Genomic DNA, 18,699 nt, shown 5'->3' on the forward strand with positions numbered 1-18,699 from the left:
AGTCAGGTGACGAAGGAGCAAAGCTCCGAAAGCTTGTGATTTCAAATAAAGCTGTTGGACTATAACCTGGTGTTGTGCAAATCCTTACATTAGTTTATTTGAGCATTTTATTGTTTGTGTTCCTTTTTCCCCTTTCTCTGAAAGTTGAATTGAGAAGAGTGACAGCAGCAGTATGATACAGAATCACAAGGTACATTATTAGAAATAGTCCATGAGAATATGGTTCCATACTGGATACTGGCTGTATCACAATGTTCCTGAGAGCACACTCATATTAGAAGAAAAAGGTAAAGAATGGAGGGAAGGGAGGAATGAGGGAAGGAAAGAAGAGAGACAGCAGATAAAAATAAAATGATAAGTAGAAGTGAACCAAATAAAAAATGGCAGCTAAGGCAAAGAAATACAGAAAGAGTTAAGAAAAGGGGGAAAAAAACCATAAAGGGCTCTTCTATCAGCTTAATGGATAAATACCGTGTAACACTGAGAAAAATAGACAAGATCCCAGGTAAGATTCTGCGTTGCGTTAGCTAGGCCAGCAGATTGGCTTCAGTTGTGAGGTGGGGTGAAATCAGCCAGAATTCTTCATCAGACTGGTATCTAGTAATTCTTGCTGGAAAGTGCATGTTTGTGGATGTCGGGTGAGAACAGGATTGGGCTTGGCTGTAATACCCTCCCCAGTTGAAAAGCTTGCCAACACTCACTAGCCGGTGTTTTCCACTTTGGTGGATACTTGTTGTAAATTTGTTGTGGAACGCTTTATGCCCTTCCAACTTCCCAGGCAATGTCTCCCAATGAATTTATATGATCAGCCTTATGAACATGTTTCAGACAAGATCCACTTCCTCCACTCCCACTCAGTCCCCAGAGATCACCTGACCCTCAACCTGTTTCCCTCCTCTCATTCCCCAACCTCCCTTGCTATCTATTTCCCTCAAAGCGGCTTTGTTTGCTTTCAAAATTAAACTTAGTTGCTTTTGTAAAAGAAATCAAATTAGAATGAGATAAAAAACACTGTCTGCCTGCCATTCTCTCTCTTGTTTGTCTGCATCTATCTAGCTCACTGATATAAGCAATTAACATTTACCTTTTCTAGCTGTCAACAAAACACAGATGAGATAATTTTTCAAAAAATGAAGAAAGACTTTGGGTTGATTTTCATGTGGTGTGGGGTGTCCACTTTGCCCACCCGATGCAGTTGGTGGGAGGTCTGAGCCATTTTCATGGTCAGGTCTCATTAAAATGTAATCATCAAGCTGCCAGCGCTAATCGTGCTCCTAATAAGCATCTAACTGATTGCAAGGGTAGGAAATATGGCTGGGCAGTCACTACTTAAAGGCACCCTTAAAGGGGAAGAGCATTTTTCAATGGTGGTTAGTGGAAAGCAATTTTCTGAACCAACAGAAAGCATGAATTCATTCAGGGCTCCCAGAATATCTGTTGCAGTCATGGAGGTGCACACAGAGTAGGAAGGAGGTCCTCTTCCCCTCTGATGGGCAATGGGTGCTCAGAAAAATGAGTCAGCAGCAATGGAGAGAGATGGCATAGCAAATGAATGCCACTGGCATTATTCCGATGGCTGCAGTTAGGGAAGAAATTGATTGACTACATCAGGAATTCCAAGGCAAGACCCCCCCCCCCCTTTGCATCTTTCTTACTATCTGCATGGCTGCAACACCCTACTTTAGCCCCAGCATAATCAGTCCTCCCCCACAACCATTTCTCATGTCTTTCCTCCAAATATAACATGACACCTCTTTGCACCTCCTTCTGTTTACACTCACACCCTCAAGATCTGCTACTGCCCTCACAACTAGTTCTCCCTCTTGGCCACACTTGCTGCTGCTGCCTCTCATCATGCACACTATGCTAAGCTGCCACAGACATTTTCAAGCCCCTTCAGCAGGTCTTGCAGGAGAAGTTAGCATAAAACAGGAGGGAGAGTACAAGAACAGGAAGGGGTCCCGCCTCTATAAATGGAGGAGGCTGCCACCAACATAATTGGCCAGAGAGAGGGTGCACAGCATTGGACATGGCCAGGCTGGAAGCCACACACAATAGGGTGTCCGGTATCTTCCCATCATTTCTCTTTCTATTTAACTCTCACCCACACACTCAGCATGACAACCTGGTGGTGCATTGCACTGTCACTCATCCGCTAATGCCCAGCACATTAATCAGTACCCTGCATAGTACAGATAGTGCATTAGGGGGATTAGCACTGAGTGATTCACCAAGCATAAATGTGCAGGAGCAGATATAGGTGGAAAGGACATCCATGGAGACTGCTCAATGGAGGGTAAGATCGCGTCTAACCATGGCTGAGGACAGTTTTTCAGACATTAAGAGCCCAGCTTTTAAAAGAAAGATGATATCTACACAACAGTAATTGCTCAATGCGTTGCACAGCCTGACAGGAAACTTCAAAAATATGTCGAAGAGTATCGAGGAGTCCACTACCGATTTGTGTGAAGTTCTGGCACGTGGCATCGACATTCTGCAGTCAACCATGGAGCGTATAGTCACTTCAATCAATGCAGCAGCTGAGCCCTCCCTGCAGGAGTCTGTGGCACCAGTAATAGCATCTCTCAGAGATGCGCATACTGGGATCATGCAGGTTCTATGCTCAACTGTCTCCTCTGCCTATGACAGGCTGGGAGACCAAATGGATAGGGGCTTCAATCGGATCATAGATGTCCTACAGTCTGCTCCCCAACGGATCTGTAAAAGTGCTGAACTACAGCCCAGTAACAGGGGCAATCGTACAATGGGAATGGAACCTTATGCCATCTCTCAGGATGACAGCCTGTCTGGACCCTTGCTATGTACTGAACCAATTAGTGCCAGAAAGCTAGCTGGGCCAGACTGCCCCGGCAGCCATCAAGTTACTGCAGGCTGCAGCTGGATATCTAGGAGCTCGGGCTTGAGAAGTCGCTGACCATTAGCATTTCGTGAGCCCTGGACTAAGATAGAGACTGAATGGAAACATGGGGGGTAATTTTAATCTAACCCACCTGGCAGAAAACTGACATGATCACTTTGACATGCTCCTGATTTTACTTTAATCAGCCAGCGTGTAAGACAGGCTGCCGGTCTGATCGTGTCAGTTTCCTGCCGGGCAGGTTAGGTTAAAATTACCCCCACAGACTGAGAAAACAAAATATGAGACACAGCCAAACAATGAATTAGAGATTCAAGGGGTGATTTTAATTCCGCCTGCCCAGTGGGAATGGTGTGGGCGGGGGGGTTAACATAGCAGGGAAGTCATGCCACGTTCCCAAAGTGTTCCTGCCTCCCACCATCTTGTCTGACCTCAGGTTGGGCAATGAAGGGATGCCTGCCCCAGGCAGTTGGGGCCATACTTTACATACAAAAGTCAAGATGACATCATGGAAAAGAAAATTGGGGATGTTTATAAAATGGGTGGAGTATAAAATGGACGGTGGAGTTGCTATCACCTGTTTGTCACAGGGCAATAAAAGTTAAAAATTACTCCTAGGAGATAATTACATTGTGTGCAATATAAAATATAGCAATCACAATACTAACAATATCTATAGGAGATTATGGGGGTGAATTTCCTTGGAGCTTATTTGGTCAGCCGCTGTAACTTTGGCGGAATTGCAGCGGAAGCCTCACTAATGCACATAAATGAGGTTTCCGCCACACTTACGAACATAGGAACAGGAGTGAGCCATTCAGCCACTCGAGCCTGTTCCGCCATTCAATTAGATCATGCACTTCCAATGAAGTTACAGTGGCGGAGTGTGAGAAGCTCTGAGGAAATTCACCCCCTAACTTTTAATATATCTTGCCTGAAACAAAAACCAGAAAAGTTTAGGAACACTTTTGGTAGGCTGCTGTATCTACCATTGTGAATATGCACCAAGTCAATGATGCTGAAGTCGCATGTTTCCATTTGCCTGACAGTCAATGGTACACAGACAGTTATGATAGACTTATTGCATACTTGTCATATTTGACCGAAGCTGATGTCTGAGAGTCACAGGTACCAGCTATTTGAGATAGCACCACAGTAAAATCTGTTCATGAGAACAAATGAAAAAATTGAACATAGCATCAGAAGCAGATGTTTCATATTCTGCAGGTTATCTTCTAAAAAATTGTAATGTTGCATAGTATAGAGTTGAAGTAAAGAAATGCATGGGACCTCAGATTTTTTAAATTCATATTACATTCTGAATAACAAAACAAGAACAACTTGCATTTAAATAGCGCCTTTAACGAAGTAAAACGTTCAGAGGAGCATTTTCAAACAAAATTTCACATCGAGCCACATAAGGAGATTTTAGGACAGATAACCAAAAGCTTGGTTAAAGAGGTAGGTTTTAAGGAGCGTCTTGTTTTTGTTCAGCCAAAAACTACCATAACCCTCAAAGCCTGACAAAACTGGAGTTCATTATATGACATGCTAATGCCAGTCACATTCTGACTGAAAGGGACATTTTGGGATAAATTTTAACCCCCAAAAACGGGTGAGTTGGGGGCGGGTGGGCAGTGAAAATACTCCCTTTTTGAAGTGGGACCGCATCCTGGCTCCAATGCAGTCACTTCCAGGTTTGACCCAGACGGTCTAGGATGCGCGAGTGCTTCTGTCACCTGCAAGTACCGCCAGCACTTAAAGCCGGCTGACCGATATTTAAAGGACCAATTTAGGTATTTAAACCACTTAATCCTATTAACTTTTTGTGTATTGAGTTACACAAACCATTTTAACTTCTCCTGAATGTGTTTCCCGTGGCCTCTGAAACACGCCACGGAAATGGAGGCAAATTGCAGCCGGCCCTCGTTTGGACCTTTAAACCAACGATTGACACGTGTGAAGAAAAGGTGAGTTTTTGCAGCAGGGCAATCAGTTCTCTCAGACAAACCTTTGGCTGGGAGTTCTTTGAGCTTAGACTGAGATTTCTTTGTTCACACTCAGAATGCTTGTGTTCAGACATATTTACCTACATTTTGGACCCCCTCAAACTGACAACATCAAGATGGGGGAGGAGGGTGTGCAGTGGATTTATTCAACAATACATCTGAGGAGGAGGCATATCACCATCCGCGGCAGGAAAGGTGTCCAGTTCTGGGAGTTGCAGGTGCACAAGACAGAGGTGCACCACAAGGACCTGCAAAAGAGGAGAGAAGGGACCAATGGAGGGACCACACAGCAGGAGGTACCACCCAGATGAGAGGGTCTACAAGCAGAGGCTGAACATCCTGGACCTCTGAGCAGCAGTGCCTACGTAGTCTCGAGCAGAAATTGATAGCCAAGTTCCGCACCCATGAGGACGGCCTCAACCGGGATCTTGGGTTCATGTCACGCTACACGTTACCCCACCAGCGAACAAAAGCTATCTGTTTTTAATATAATGGGTCATTTGCTGGCTTTCTCTGCCTTCCGGATGTTTCTGCCTCGCTCTGTTTTTTTTCCTGTTTGTTTTTTTGTTGAATGTGTATTCGGGGGTTCTGTAGGTGACACCTCTCTGTCTGAACACGGTGATTGCCTTGGCAACGGGCAGTTGCAGGGGCAGTCTGTAAACACTATGTATTGTTCTATATGTATAAATGCGTAGACTTCAAGGAGCTCTTGACATTTACCTGAGGAAGGAGGAAGCCTCCGAAAGCTTGTAGATTTCAAATAAAAATTGTTGGACTATAACTTGGTGTTGTAAAATTGTTTACAATTGTCAACCCCAGTCCATCACCGGCATCTCCACATCATACGTAGTCTCAGATTGAGTCGCCAGGTGGTCGCAGACATCTGCATGCTCCTTCACGCAAACCTGCTCCCGACTGGGCCTGGTGGTCACGCATTGCCCATTGCACTCAAAGTAACCACTGCCCTCAATTTCTTCGCCTCTGGATCCTTCCAGGGCGCTACAAGCGACATCTCCAGGGTTTCTAAGTCGCCTGCATATAAGTGTATATGACAGGTCACGGATGGCTTGTTTGCCAGGGCATCTGACTACGTCAACTTCCCCTGTGACGACATCAGCCAGACTGAGAGGGCAGTGGGTTTCCACTCTCTGGCTGGCTTCCCAAAGATGCAGGGCACAATTGATTGTACACACGTAGCAATCTGAGGACCTCCACATGAGCCAGGGCTATTCATCAACCAAAAGGAATATCACTCCATCAATGCACAGCTGGTTTGTGAGCACCAGAAGAGATTTCTGCAGGCGTATGCCAGAATCCCTGGCAGCTGCCATGATTCCTTCATTTTGCGTGAGTCCAACATCCCAGGCTTCTTCCACGCACAAGACAAACTTAAGGGCTGGCTCCTTGGAGACAAGGGATACCCACTGCAGACATGGCTTATGAGACCTGTGAGAAACCCCACCGACGAGGCACAGCAGTGGTACAATGACAGTCACATTATCACCAGGTGTGTCATTGAACAAGCCATAGGAATGCTGAAGATGCGCTTCAGGTGCCTGGATAGATCTAGGGGAGCCCTTCAGTACTCGCCAGCGAGGATGTGCAGAATAATAGTTGTGAGTTGCGTCCTGCACAACATCATTCAGCAGAGAGGGTCAAAGGTGAAGGAGCTCGAATGCACTCATGAAGCACCCTCATCTGCCAGCAACATTGAAGAAGATGATGATGAGGAGGAGGAGGAGAAGGAGGAGAAGAAAAAGGACGAAGCTGGGCAACCCATCGCCAGAGCAGCGGTGCAAAAGGCTACTTGTGATGCCAGGGAGTCACTCATATCTAATAGGTTCTCTTAAGGAGACCTGCAAACTGAAGATAGTGAACTACACAGGCCGCCTGTGTAGGGAATTCCTTATTTTGTGTGATTCTTGGACACTGAACGAATAGTCAAGCAAAGAAAGTCACCCTCACTCTCAGCAGTTTTGTTAATCAAAAGTAATTATTTAATGATGTTATCATTCATATGAGCGTTCATGAAGCAAAATCAAACCATACATATGACTTTCCTTTATAAAATCCCGTTTTACACTTAATTCACGTTATTATGTAATGACTTAACAATTCATACACACATCAGGCAAATCATTAATACATATACCACCTTTAAACCAAGGTTTTTGCTCATCGAGCCTGTAGGTTGATCAGCTCTTCAGTACTCGAGGCCTTCTTCATCTTCTTCTTCTTGCATGATGATCAACTGCAGTGTGCATTCCTTGTGACTGCCGGGTGGTGAAGAAGAGACTGATCTTCTCTCGAAGTCTTCCTTTAATATATTTTTTTACCAATAGAATGTAGGATTGGGGAGGGTCATTCTTTTTGTCCAATCGCTCCCTGTGGCTATGCCTCAATCATTAACATACTTCAATGATTGACAGTTTAGGCTTTGATCATGTGACTGGAGTTCTTTTGATGTAGAAAAGACCATATGCTCGAATAATGGGTTGTAAAAGGCCCCTTTACTATCCCTGTTTATGGCCTTTCATGTAGAGATAGCCCCTTACGTTTCTATGCCCAGACATTCTTAATGGTCCTTACGTCTCCAATTTTGAATGCTTCAATGGCTTCAAATCCATTCCTTATACCATTTGACCATATGCTTAATGCAATACTATTTGGTGTTTTACAAATCCCAGTTCTTTTGAATAGATTACCAGATAGGAATGAGGGGCCCACGTTTCTTTTCACACTTATCATTGCTTTCCTGATTTGAAGCCTTTGATGTATGTCCTTGTTGCCTTTTCTTACATTACCCCTGCTGTGGTGAAAAGCTTGTGCTTCCAAAACCCTATGTGTTTTGAAAACCTGACAATGCTTTAAGCTCAGTATTATCCATTTAGTTTATTTATTTAATAATCTAGATATCTATTCACAGAGTACAATGTCTTCGATCCTGAAACTCATACTTCTCCAATGCCACCAGCATCATTGAGGTAAAAACAGGATTTGCAAGAACACAGTTTACCACATTACTGTGTTTGCAGGTTTTTAAATGTCTTTGTTTAAAAGGGGTACTGTTAACCCTTTCCTTCAAATGTCTTTTGTTAAAGGGGTTTTGAACCCCACACCTGGAACGACCACCACCACTACCAACACCAGCCCTCCGCTTGCACAAATCCTTCAACCACGCATACACCCATTGTAAACGCACCCAATGGTTGGCATCAAATCTTGGCGTTCATGATGAAGCACATGAAAGGGCGCTTTCACAAATGGGACACAAGAATGGACAAGACATGGCATTGGTGGTGACAATCATAACATTTAATTTGCCTGTAAGAAAAAACAAATATAAATGAAAAACATGCGGATACTCTTGGTGGTTACAAAACTGTAGCCATTCTCTTCCTAGCGCTTCTACATGGTGCATCCCCTGTGGCCTCAACAAAGATAGTAGCAGGTTGCTCAGATTCATGCCCTGACTGCTGAGATGCTTTTGGCCTACGACCTCTGGGTTTTGGAGTTCGTGAGAGCCCCACTGAAGACTGCTCCACCTGCACCTGTGCAGGGGCAGACTTGGCCATCAGGAGAGAAGGCAGCACTGAGGGTACTGGTTGACGGGGAGTTGACGTGGGAGCGCTTTGAGTGGAATCCCCACTTCCATGTCCCCTTTCACCATCATTCCTCTCCTGGGCCAGGGCCAAATCACTCCTACCAGTCTGCTGGACAACAGCTTGGAGCAGACCTGTGACGCGTTCAAAGGCCACGGCTAAAGTATCTGTCTGCCTGTTTAAGGCGGCAGACATGTTGGCATCCAGAGTCCGCACGGCTGTTGTTATGCCCTGAATGGACTCATGGAGCTCATCTGAGGAATCGTCCTCTTCCATGGCCCGTGCCTCCTCATTGATCTTTGATGGCCCTGGAAGAGGACATAAAGCAATATTAAATATCATCGCAGAAGTTAGTTTGCAATGAGCATACTGAGGTGTGCAAAGGTCAATCATTGATAACATCAATTCATGATGTGTGTGAAGGATGTTAAAGTTCTGCCACCAGCCGTTTGCGGGGTGCCAGTCTCGCCATCTCCGACGGCCAGGCATTCAACCGTGCAGCTGAGCTCCAAAGTCTCCTCTTCCTGGGGCACCATTTGTGGAGGCCTCCCTCCAGTCCAACTCCTCTCCCATGCATTTTGCATTCTCTTCTCCTACAAGAGGAGAAAGAACAGACGTATGAGTGAGTGAAGGTGATGTGTTCACTGATGGATGCATTGCTTTGGGTGAGGCTGCCAATAAAACAGATGCATCAGAGAGTGAGTATCAGACAGATTCAGCACATTGCATCAGGAATAGGGTGAATGGGAGCAGTGGGTTCACAAATGGGGCGATGAGGAATTGCACAGAAAGTGAAGGTAAGCTGATAATGAGACTTAAGTGTGTGTGAGGAGTGATGTGATGGAGTAGGCTTGGCAAGATAGAGTGAGAGAGAAGATAATATACACCATAGGATGTAGGTGAATCAGTAACTGTACTCACTTTTCCTGACCTGGTTAGGTCATTAAAGCGCTTCCTGCACTGTACCCATGACCTTGCTACCGTGCTCCTGCTGCTCAGCTCCTCTGCCACCTCCAGCGAGGCCTTCTTGGTGGCAGAGGCAGGGCGCTTCCTCCAATCAGCCGGGTACAATATCTCCCTCCTGCTCCTCACACCAGAAAGTACCAACTCAAGAGAAGAGTCATTAAAGTGGGGTGCTGGGTTACTCCTTTGATACTGCATCTCTGCACATTACTCCTTTCTCCCTCAAAATCCATGGTTGCAATGGCCCTTTAAATACTCCAGTTCCCAGCACGCCATTCGGGTGCGCAGCTGATGTGCAGCTTGGAGACACAAAACCTGGAAGTTACATTAAGCGCCTTCAATTTAGTCGCGATCGCTCGAACCGACACAGGGAAAATTTTTCCAGGTTTCCCACATGACTATTCACCTCCCCTTCCCCCCCCACCCGCTGAGTCCCACCGCCATGTTAAAATTATGCCCTTTATGTTACCTAAGCAAAAAATTACAGTGTAAAGTGTCACATGTTTCACATGTCTCTTCTTCAACATCCCTTCAGGTCACAGCAGTTATTCTGGCATAGCAAACAGAATTTACATGCTATGCAAGTGGTGTCACTACCAACCATGATACATGTGCCAACTATGTAAACTAAATCAAATGAGCCAAATGTTACAGAAGTGCCAATAGTGCCAACAGGGCCAAACAGATTTTATGGTTCATGGACCCAGACAGTTTATTTGTTTGGTCTGGTCCAAGGACCCAGACAGCTTATTTGTTTGGTCTGGTCCAAGGACCCAGACAGCTTATTTGTTTGGTCTGGTCCAAGGACCCAGACAGCTTATTTGTTTGCATTATTTATTTTTTACATTAAAACTAATGCAATGTTACATTGTACTCCGCACAATTTACAGTCTGAATTAATGCAACAACTAGGGTTGCCAACCTTCCCGAATTGTCCTAGACTCTCCAGGAATTAAGGATTGATTTCCTGGACACTGCTGCAAACAACCTGGGAGAAAAATCATAGAGAATTCTCAAAATGATCACTGTGGGACCACTTGAAGCTGAGAAAGGGTGAGTAAAACAGCGAGTTTCTGTTCTGAATAAGACAAGCTGGAGCTTGGAATCTTCCTGTTTACGTTCCAGAGCTGAGCAACAAGTACCTGTAACAAGAGCTCAAACAACTTTAAAAAACTCTTTTTTTGTTCCTTTTCCTTTTAAGTAGAGGACAAACATTTTTGCCATGTTTAAACTCCTGGATGGTGTGATATGGTTTAAGTGCGCTGCCTATGATACTGACACACTGCCGACTATGTGGTATCCTAACTCCAATTGCAGGGAGTTTCAATTGATGTGTATTTTTACCTCACCATCAATGGGTAAGTTATTTCATTTAATATACTGTAAACTGAAATCTACCAATCCAATCCCAGCCCCCTACATATTATCGTGTTCCTTTTACCACCTTAGTGTTTTCATGCCACTTGACTTGTTACCGTTGCACAACACTTATGGTGACGTCTGTGTGCAGTCGTGCAAAGGTCACACTTTTAATGTTTTCTGTTAGTTTGGAAAATGAACGGGTCCTGATCAGATCCACCCATACTTTCCGGAGGTTGGGGTAGTTGATATTTGGAATGGAAGTCACTCCACAAAGAGAATATGACGTAATTAGGAATGGTATAATGTGTGTGTTTCAAGGTTAACCTTCTGATGACAATGCTTCTGCCAGATTATTGTATAGGGGTTCCACTCAGTTTAGTGTGCTACATATCCATTTCTGTGATTTTTCAATATTGTTTATTTATACAATGTGCTTGAGCTTTGTGTGCACATGGAAATCTGATACATGTACTGGTCCTTATTTTCCAGTGGGGGTAAACTGTGGGCAAACTGCCTGCTCCATAGTAGATGAGTACAGATTAGCTCAGTTCTCAAGCCATGATGAAACCTCCTGGAATACATCCAAACAGAGTTGGCAGCCCTAGCTGCAACTGTTTATTGTAAGATGACTAATAAGAATGGGAATGGGTAGAATTATATTATCATACTCTTCTTTTACCTTACAGACATGGAGCATGATTTTTACTTGGAGCCGGGAAGAGAGAGTGGGTAGATTTTCACACGGGAAACCTGGAAGTGAAGTGAGCGCATCAGAATCTGTGACGGCAACTCAATTGAAGACAATTGTTTTTGTTTCCGGGTTTTGTGTCTCCAAGCTGTGCAGCGGGCGTACTGCGCATCCGCATGACACGATCTGAGGTCCACTATTTAAAGGGCCAATGCACAAATGGATTTTGGAGGAGAAAAGAGGAAGTGAAGCTAAGGATTCCAAGAGAGCAAAGGCAGCACCTAGGTTCACGGAGGTACTGCTAGGTGCAGTGAGAACCAGAAGGGAGGTAATTTACCCAAGTGATGGGAGGAAGAAACCTGGTTCTGCCACCGAGAAGGCATGGCTGGAGGTGGCATAAGAGGTGAGCAGCAGGAGCATGGTGCGCATGTCTTGGTTGCAGTGCAGGAAGCAGTTTAATGACCTAACCAGATCAGGAAGGGTGAGTACGGTTGCTGATTCACCCACATCCTGTGGTGTACAACAACCCCTTCTCACTCTGTCCTGGCAAGCATACTTCATCACATCACTCCTCACACCCACTTCAGTTTCAGAAGCAACCTCTTTCTATGCACTTGCTCACTTCCCCATTTATGCACCCACCACTACCACTCACCCCAATCCTTATGTAATGTGATGCATCTGTTTGATAGTCACCCTCTAATGCATCTGTATGATAGTCAGCCTCACCAATGCACTGCAAACATCGGATGAATACGTCACCTTCAGTCACTCATAGGTCTGTTCTTTCATCCGTTGTAGGAGAAGACAGCACAAAACGCAACAGAAGGGGAGAGGGCTGGAGGTGGACCTTTACAAATAATCCAGCTGACAGATGCAGAGGAGGAGGCCATGGCGATAAGTGGGACATCTGCATCCATCGGAGATGGAGAGACTGGGAACCCACAGATGCCTGGTGACAGAACTTAAATACCTTTCACACACATGATGACTTTATTTCATCAGTAACTGACTGAACTATGAGAAACCTGAGTATAGTGATTGCCAAGATTATTACTTTGCCATGACTAATTCATAGTGCTTTCTGTTGTCTTCCAGGGCCTTCACACATAGAAGAAGAATGTGGCGAAATGGATGACATTGATTCCTCGGAGGAGCTCATTCCTTCTGAGGGTGCACCATCATGGGACATATAGCCACGCACCAGTGCAGATACTCGTACTTCGGTGAGTCATGTTAGCCAGTTAGTTGGGTTGTTACCTGGTGATTCACAACTCACAAGTGAGCACAAGCATTCGCTGGTGGCAGGGCAGCAATGGAGAGACCGCACGGAGGTCGCACTCCTCTCCAAGCTCTGCTCAACTGGACACAGATGCTGAACCCCGGGGCCATCGTTGAGAACGAGAATGATTGAAGTATAGCTGCACTTTTTTGAGGTACGAGCAAACGTGCCAAGCACACCCTCCACAATAGCAGAGAGGAAGGAGGAGTCGTACTCCGACACTAGTGGATTGTTGTCACAAGTAAGTGCAAGATTGTCTGTGTAAGGAAATATAGTTTCCACATAAATTCAGTAACAGTGGTTAAAAACATACAACCATGCTATCTGAGGCAAAAACAGTGAAATGGGCTTGTATGTCCGAACATGTCGCTAGGCAACCACATTCCAGAATCAAGGAAGAATGATGGTTGGGCCCCTAGTACTGATAAGGAGGCCACATGTGTTTTTGATATGTTACTTTTACTGCCTTTATATGATTACCTTTCTGTATTAATCAAACAGTATATGGAATATATGGTAACTATCTTGGACTTATGGGTTTTGTAAGCTTTATAAGGCCTTTTGCTTCTAAGGTAATTAATGCTGGTGGAGATTGCTAACATAAACAGTTTCAGCCACAGAATGAGACAGCTGTCCAAGCTGCGAACATAACAAGGAGGCCTCAGAATTAATGGCTTGGGAACAGACAGAGAGTAAGGTAACAGGTCCAAACTACCGGTTTGGGCCTTGAAGTGAAGATAAGTTGGAGGGGCAGGCCACTCTCATGTTGGAAGCCAATGATTGGTCAACCAGAGGGTGACGTTTTGACAGCCACTCAATCACCCCTTGCCCGCGAAATATAAAGATAAGAAGTGGGCTGACTCTTCTTCCTTTGTCTAAAGCGATACACGATGCCTCATTGGCCAACTCACCCTTTAGAAAGACCCCGATAGAGTAAACACCTGTGTCAGTAACAGTCCCTGTGCCTGCCCTCAAAAGTAGCATAAAAGAGAGACCCTTTGCTAGAGTCAGGTTGTAGAGGACAGAAAAGAAGGTACCTGGTGGGTAAACGAGAACGAGAGTATGTGTATGAGGGAACGTGGAACAGAGTCGCGGTCACTACCCAAAGAACAACGGGGTAATATAATTCTCAATTGTGCTTTGTAAACTACTGCTTAAATACTGTAATGTATTGATTCTTACTTGTGCTAAATTAAGTCAAATGGCTATTAACCATTATGATGTCAGTCTCGAACATTGAATAGAGAGTCAAAATTGACTATATCTGCCACGGAGAAAGTGGCCACCTCTGTGGAGCTTCAAGCAGAGTTGTCAAATGAGCCTGCTATGAGTCTCAAATGAGTATATGCAGGCCATGATCACGGCCATGCAGGAGATGTCTGCCGCCTTTAACAGGATGACAGATACCTTATCCGTGGCCTTACAATGCATCAGAGATGTGCACCAAGCTGCCGACCAGCAGAGTGGTGGGAGTGATATGGCGCTGGCCCAGGAGAGGGATGATGGCAAAAGGGGACATGGAAGTGGGAACTCCACTCAAAGCATTTTCACGTCTCACCCGTTGCTCTCCCCCTCAACCAGTACCTGAGATGCTGCCTCCTCTCCAGGTGGCCGAGTCTGCCCTTGCACAGTTGCAGGTGGAGCCGTCACTGGCGGGCCCTCACGGGCTCCAAAACCCAGAGGTCATAGGCCAAGAGCATCTCAGCAGTCAAGTCAGGGATCTGAGCAGCCTGCCAGTACCTCTGCTGAAGCCAGAGGAAATGCACCACGTAGAAGAGGTAGGAAGTGTATGTTCAAGCAAATGTCGTTCAACAAGGGTATGCACAAGGGTGCTTGAAGATATGTTATGTTGTTAAGTTTCGTTTTTTTTATATTGGCACATAAAATGTATTGATTAGTACTACTTCCACGTCTTGGCCATTATTGCATCCCAAGTGTGAAGTCGCCCTTTCATTTGCTTCATGATGAATGCCAATACATGACGATACCCATTGGGTGGATGTGCAATTTGAGTATGTGTGTTTGAAGGACAGTTTTGAGCAAAGGGTGGGGTTTAGTGGTGGTGGTGGTTGTGCCAGGTGGCCTGAGTATCTCAATGTCTCTCTTTTACCATTGTTATTAAGAGAGCTTGTGAGAGATGAAGGCATCCCTGGCATCCCGGGCAGCAATGTGCGCAGCTGGTCTGGCGATGGGTGCCCCACCTTCATATTCCTCCTCCTGCTCGTCCCCCTCATCCTCTTCCTCTTCTTCATTGTTGTCGCCAAAAGAGGATGATTGACGAGCGCTTTCATCTTTCTTCACCTCTAAACCTCTCTGCTGCGCAGTGTTGTGCAGGATGCAGCACACCACGATTATTCTGCGGACCCTCGCTGGTGAGTACTGAAGGGCATCTCCAGACCTACCCAGGCACCTGAAGCACATCTCCAACCTGTCGATGGCTTGCTCAACGACACACCTAGTGGTTTTGTGGCTCTGGTTGTATCGCTTTTGTGCCTCATTGGTGGGGTCCTCACAGGTGTCATGAGCCAAGTTTGAACGGGGTATCACTTGTCTCCAATAAGCCAGCCCTCAAATCTGTCTCCTGTTTGGAAGAAGTCTAGAATGTTGGACTGGCGCAAAATGAATATGGGTACAGCAGCATAGTGGTTATGTTACTGAACTAGTAATCCAGAGGCCTGGACTAATAATCCGGAGCTATGAGTTCAAATTCCGCCTCAGCAGCTGGGCAATTTAAATTCAATTAATTAAAATAAAATCTGGAATAAAAAAAAACTAGTATCAGTAATGGTGGCCATGAAACTACTGGATTGTTGTAAAAACCCATCCTGTTCACTAATGCCTTTAGGGAAGGAAACCTGCCGTGCTTACCCAGTCTGGCCTATATGTGACTCCAGACCCACAGCAATGTGGTTGATTCTTAATTGCCCTCTGAAATGGCCTAGCAAGCCACTCAGTTGTAAAATCTCGCTAAAAAAAGTAATAATAAGAATAAAACCGAACGGACCACCCGGCATCGGACCACTAGGCACCGGACACGACAAAGGCAAACCAAGCCCAGTCGACCCTGCAAAGTCCTCCTCGCTAACACCTGGGGACTTGTGCCAAAATTGGGAGAGCTGTCCCACAGACTAGTCAAGCAACAGCCTGACATAACCATACTCACAGAATCATACCTTTCAGCCAACGTCCCAGACTCTTCCATCACCATCCCTGGGTATGTCCTGTCCCACCGGCAGGACAGACCCATCAGAGGTGGCAGTACAGTGATATACACAGTAAGGAGGGAGTGGCCCTGGGAGTCCTGAACATTGACTCTGGACCCCATGAAATCTTATGGCATCAAGTCAAACATGGGCAAGGAAACCTCCTGCTGATTACCACCCACCGCCCTTCCTCAGAACTCCTCCATGTTGAGTATCACTTGAAGGAAGCACTGAGTGTAGCAAGGGCACAAAATGTACTCTGGGTGGGGGACTTCAATGTCCATCACCAAGAGTGGCTCGGTAGTACCACTACTGACCGAGCTGGCCGAGTCCTGAAGGACATAGCTGCCAGACTGGGCCTGCGGCAGGTAAGTGAACCATCACGAGGGAAAAAGTTACTTGATCTCTTCCTTACCAATCTACCTCTCGCAGATGCATCTGTCCATGACGGTATTGGTAGGAGTGACCACCGCACAGTTCTTGCGGAGACGAAGTCCCGTCTTCACACTGAGGACACCATCCAACGTGTTGTGTTGCACTACCACCGTGCTAAATGGGATAGATTCAGAACAGATCTAGCAGCTCAAAACTGGGCATCCATGAGACGCTGTGGGCCATCAGCAGCAGCAGAATTGTATTCCAGCACAATCTGTAACCTCATGGCCCAGCATATTCCTCACTCTACCATTACCAACAAGCCAGGGGATCAACCCTGGTTCAATGAGGAGTGTAGAAGAGCATGCCAGGAGCAGCACCAGGCGTACCTAAAAATGAGGTGCCAACCTGGTGAAGCTACAATTCAGGACTACATGCATGCTAAACAGTGGAAGCAACATGCTATAGACAGAGCTAAGCGATTCCACAACCAACGGATCAGATCAAAGCTCTGCAGTCCTGCCACATCCAGTTGTGAATGGTGGTGGACAATTAAACAATTAATGGGAGGTGGAGGCTCTGTAAACATCCCCATCCTCAATGATGGCATGTGAGTCCAAAAGACAAGGCTGAAGCGTTTGCATCCATCTTCAGCCAGAAGTGCCGAGTGGATAATCCATCTCGGCCTCCACCCGATATCCCCACCATCACAGAAGCCACTCTACAGCCAAATCGATTCACTCCACGTGATATCAAGAAGCGGCCGAGTGCACTGGATACAGCAAAGGCTATGGGCCCCGACAACATCCCGGCTGTAGTGCTGAAAACTTGTGCTCCAGAACTAGCAGCACCTCGAGCCAAGCTGTTCCAGTACAGCTACAAAACTGGCATCTATCCAACAATGTGGAAAATTGCCCAGGTATGTCTTGTCCACAAAAAGCAGGACAAATCCAATCCGGCCAATTACCACCCCATCAGTCTACTCTCAATCATCAGCAAAGTGATGGAAGGTGTCGTCGACAGTGCTATCAAGCAGCACCTGCTCACCGATGCTCAGTTTGGGTTCCGCCAGGATCACTCGGCTACAGACCTCATTACAGCCTTGGTCCAAACATGGACAAAAGAGCTGAGTTCCAGAGGTGAGCTGAGAGTGACTGCCCTTGACATCAAGGCAGCATTTGACTGAGTGTGGCACCAAGGAGCCCTAGTAAAATTGAAGTCAATGGGAATCAGGGGCAAAACTCTCCAGTGGCTGAAGTCATACCTAGCACAAAGGAAGATGGTAGTGGTTGTTGGAGGCCAATCATCTCAGCCCCAGGGCATTGCTGCAGGAGTTCCTCAGGGCAGTGTCCTAGGCCCAATCATCTTCAGCTGCTTCATCAATGACCTTCCCTCCATCATAGGATGGGGGTGTTCGCTGATGATTGCACAGTGTTCAGTTCCATTCGCAAACCCTCAGATAATGAGGCAGTCCATGCCCGCATGCAGCAAGACCTGGACAACATCCAGGCTTGGGCTGATAACTGGCAAGTAACATTCGTGCCAGACAAGTGTCAGGCAATGACCATCTCCAACAAGAGAGAGTTTAATCCTGACATTTGACGGCATTACCATCACCGAATCCCCCACCATCAACATCCTGGGGGTCACCACTGACCAGAAACTTAACTGGACCAGCCTCATAAATACTGTGTCCACAAGAGTAGGTCAGAGGCTGGGTATTCTGTGGCACGTGACTCACCTCCTGACTCCCCAAAGCCTTTCCACCAAATACAAGGCACGTCAGGAGTTTAACGGAATACTCTCCACTTGCCTGGATGAGTGCAGCTCCAACAACACTCAAGAAGCTCAACACCGTCCAGGACAAAGCAGCTCACTTGATTGGCACCCCATCCACCACCCTAAACATTCACTCCTTCACCACCAGCGCACTGTGGCTGCAGTGTGTACCATCCACAGGATGCACTGCAGCAACTCGCCAAGGCTTCTTCGACAGCACCTCCCAAACCCGGGACCTCTACCACCTAGAAGAACAAAGGCAGCAGACACATGGGAGCAACACCACCTGCACATTCCCCTCCAAGTCACACACCATCCCGACTTGGAAATATATCGCCGTTCCTTCATCATCGCTGGGTGAAAATCCTGGAACTCCCTACTAACAGCACTGTGGGAGAACCTTCACCACACAGACTGTAGCGGTTGAAGAAGGCGGCTTACCACCACCTTCTCAAGGGCAATTGGGGATAGGCAATAAATGCTGGCCTTACTAGTGATGCCCACATCCCAAGAATGAATAAAAAAAATATGAGTGCCTCATGACAGCTACCAGGGAAT

This window comes from Heptranchias perlo, chromosome 11, assembly GCF_035084215.1.
Source record: "Heptranchias perlo isolate sHepPer1 chromosome 11, sHepPer1.hap1, whole genome shotgun sequence".
Taxonomy (NCBI): domain Eukaryota; kingdom Metazoa; phylum Chordata; class Chondrichthyes; order Hexanchiformes; family Hexanchidae; genus Heptranchias; species Heptranchias perlo.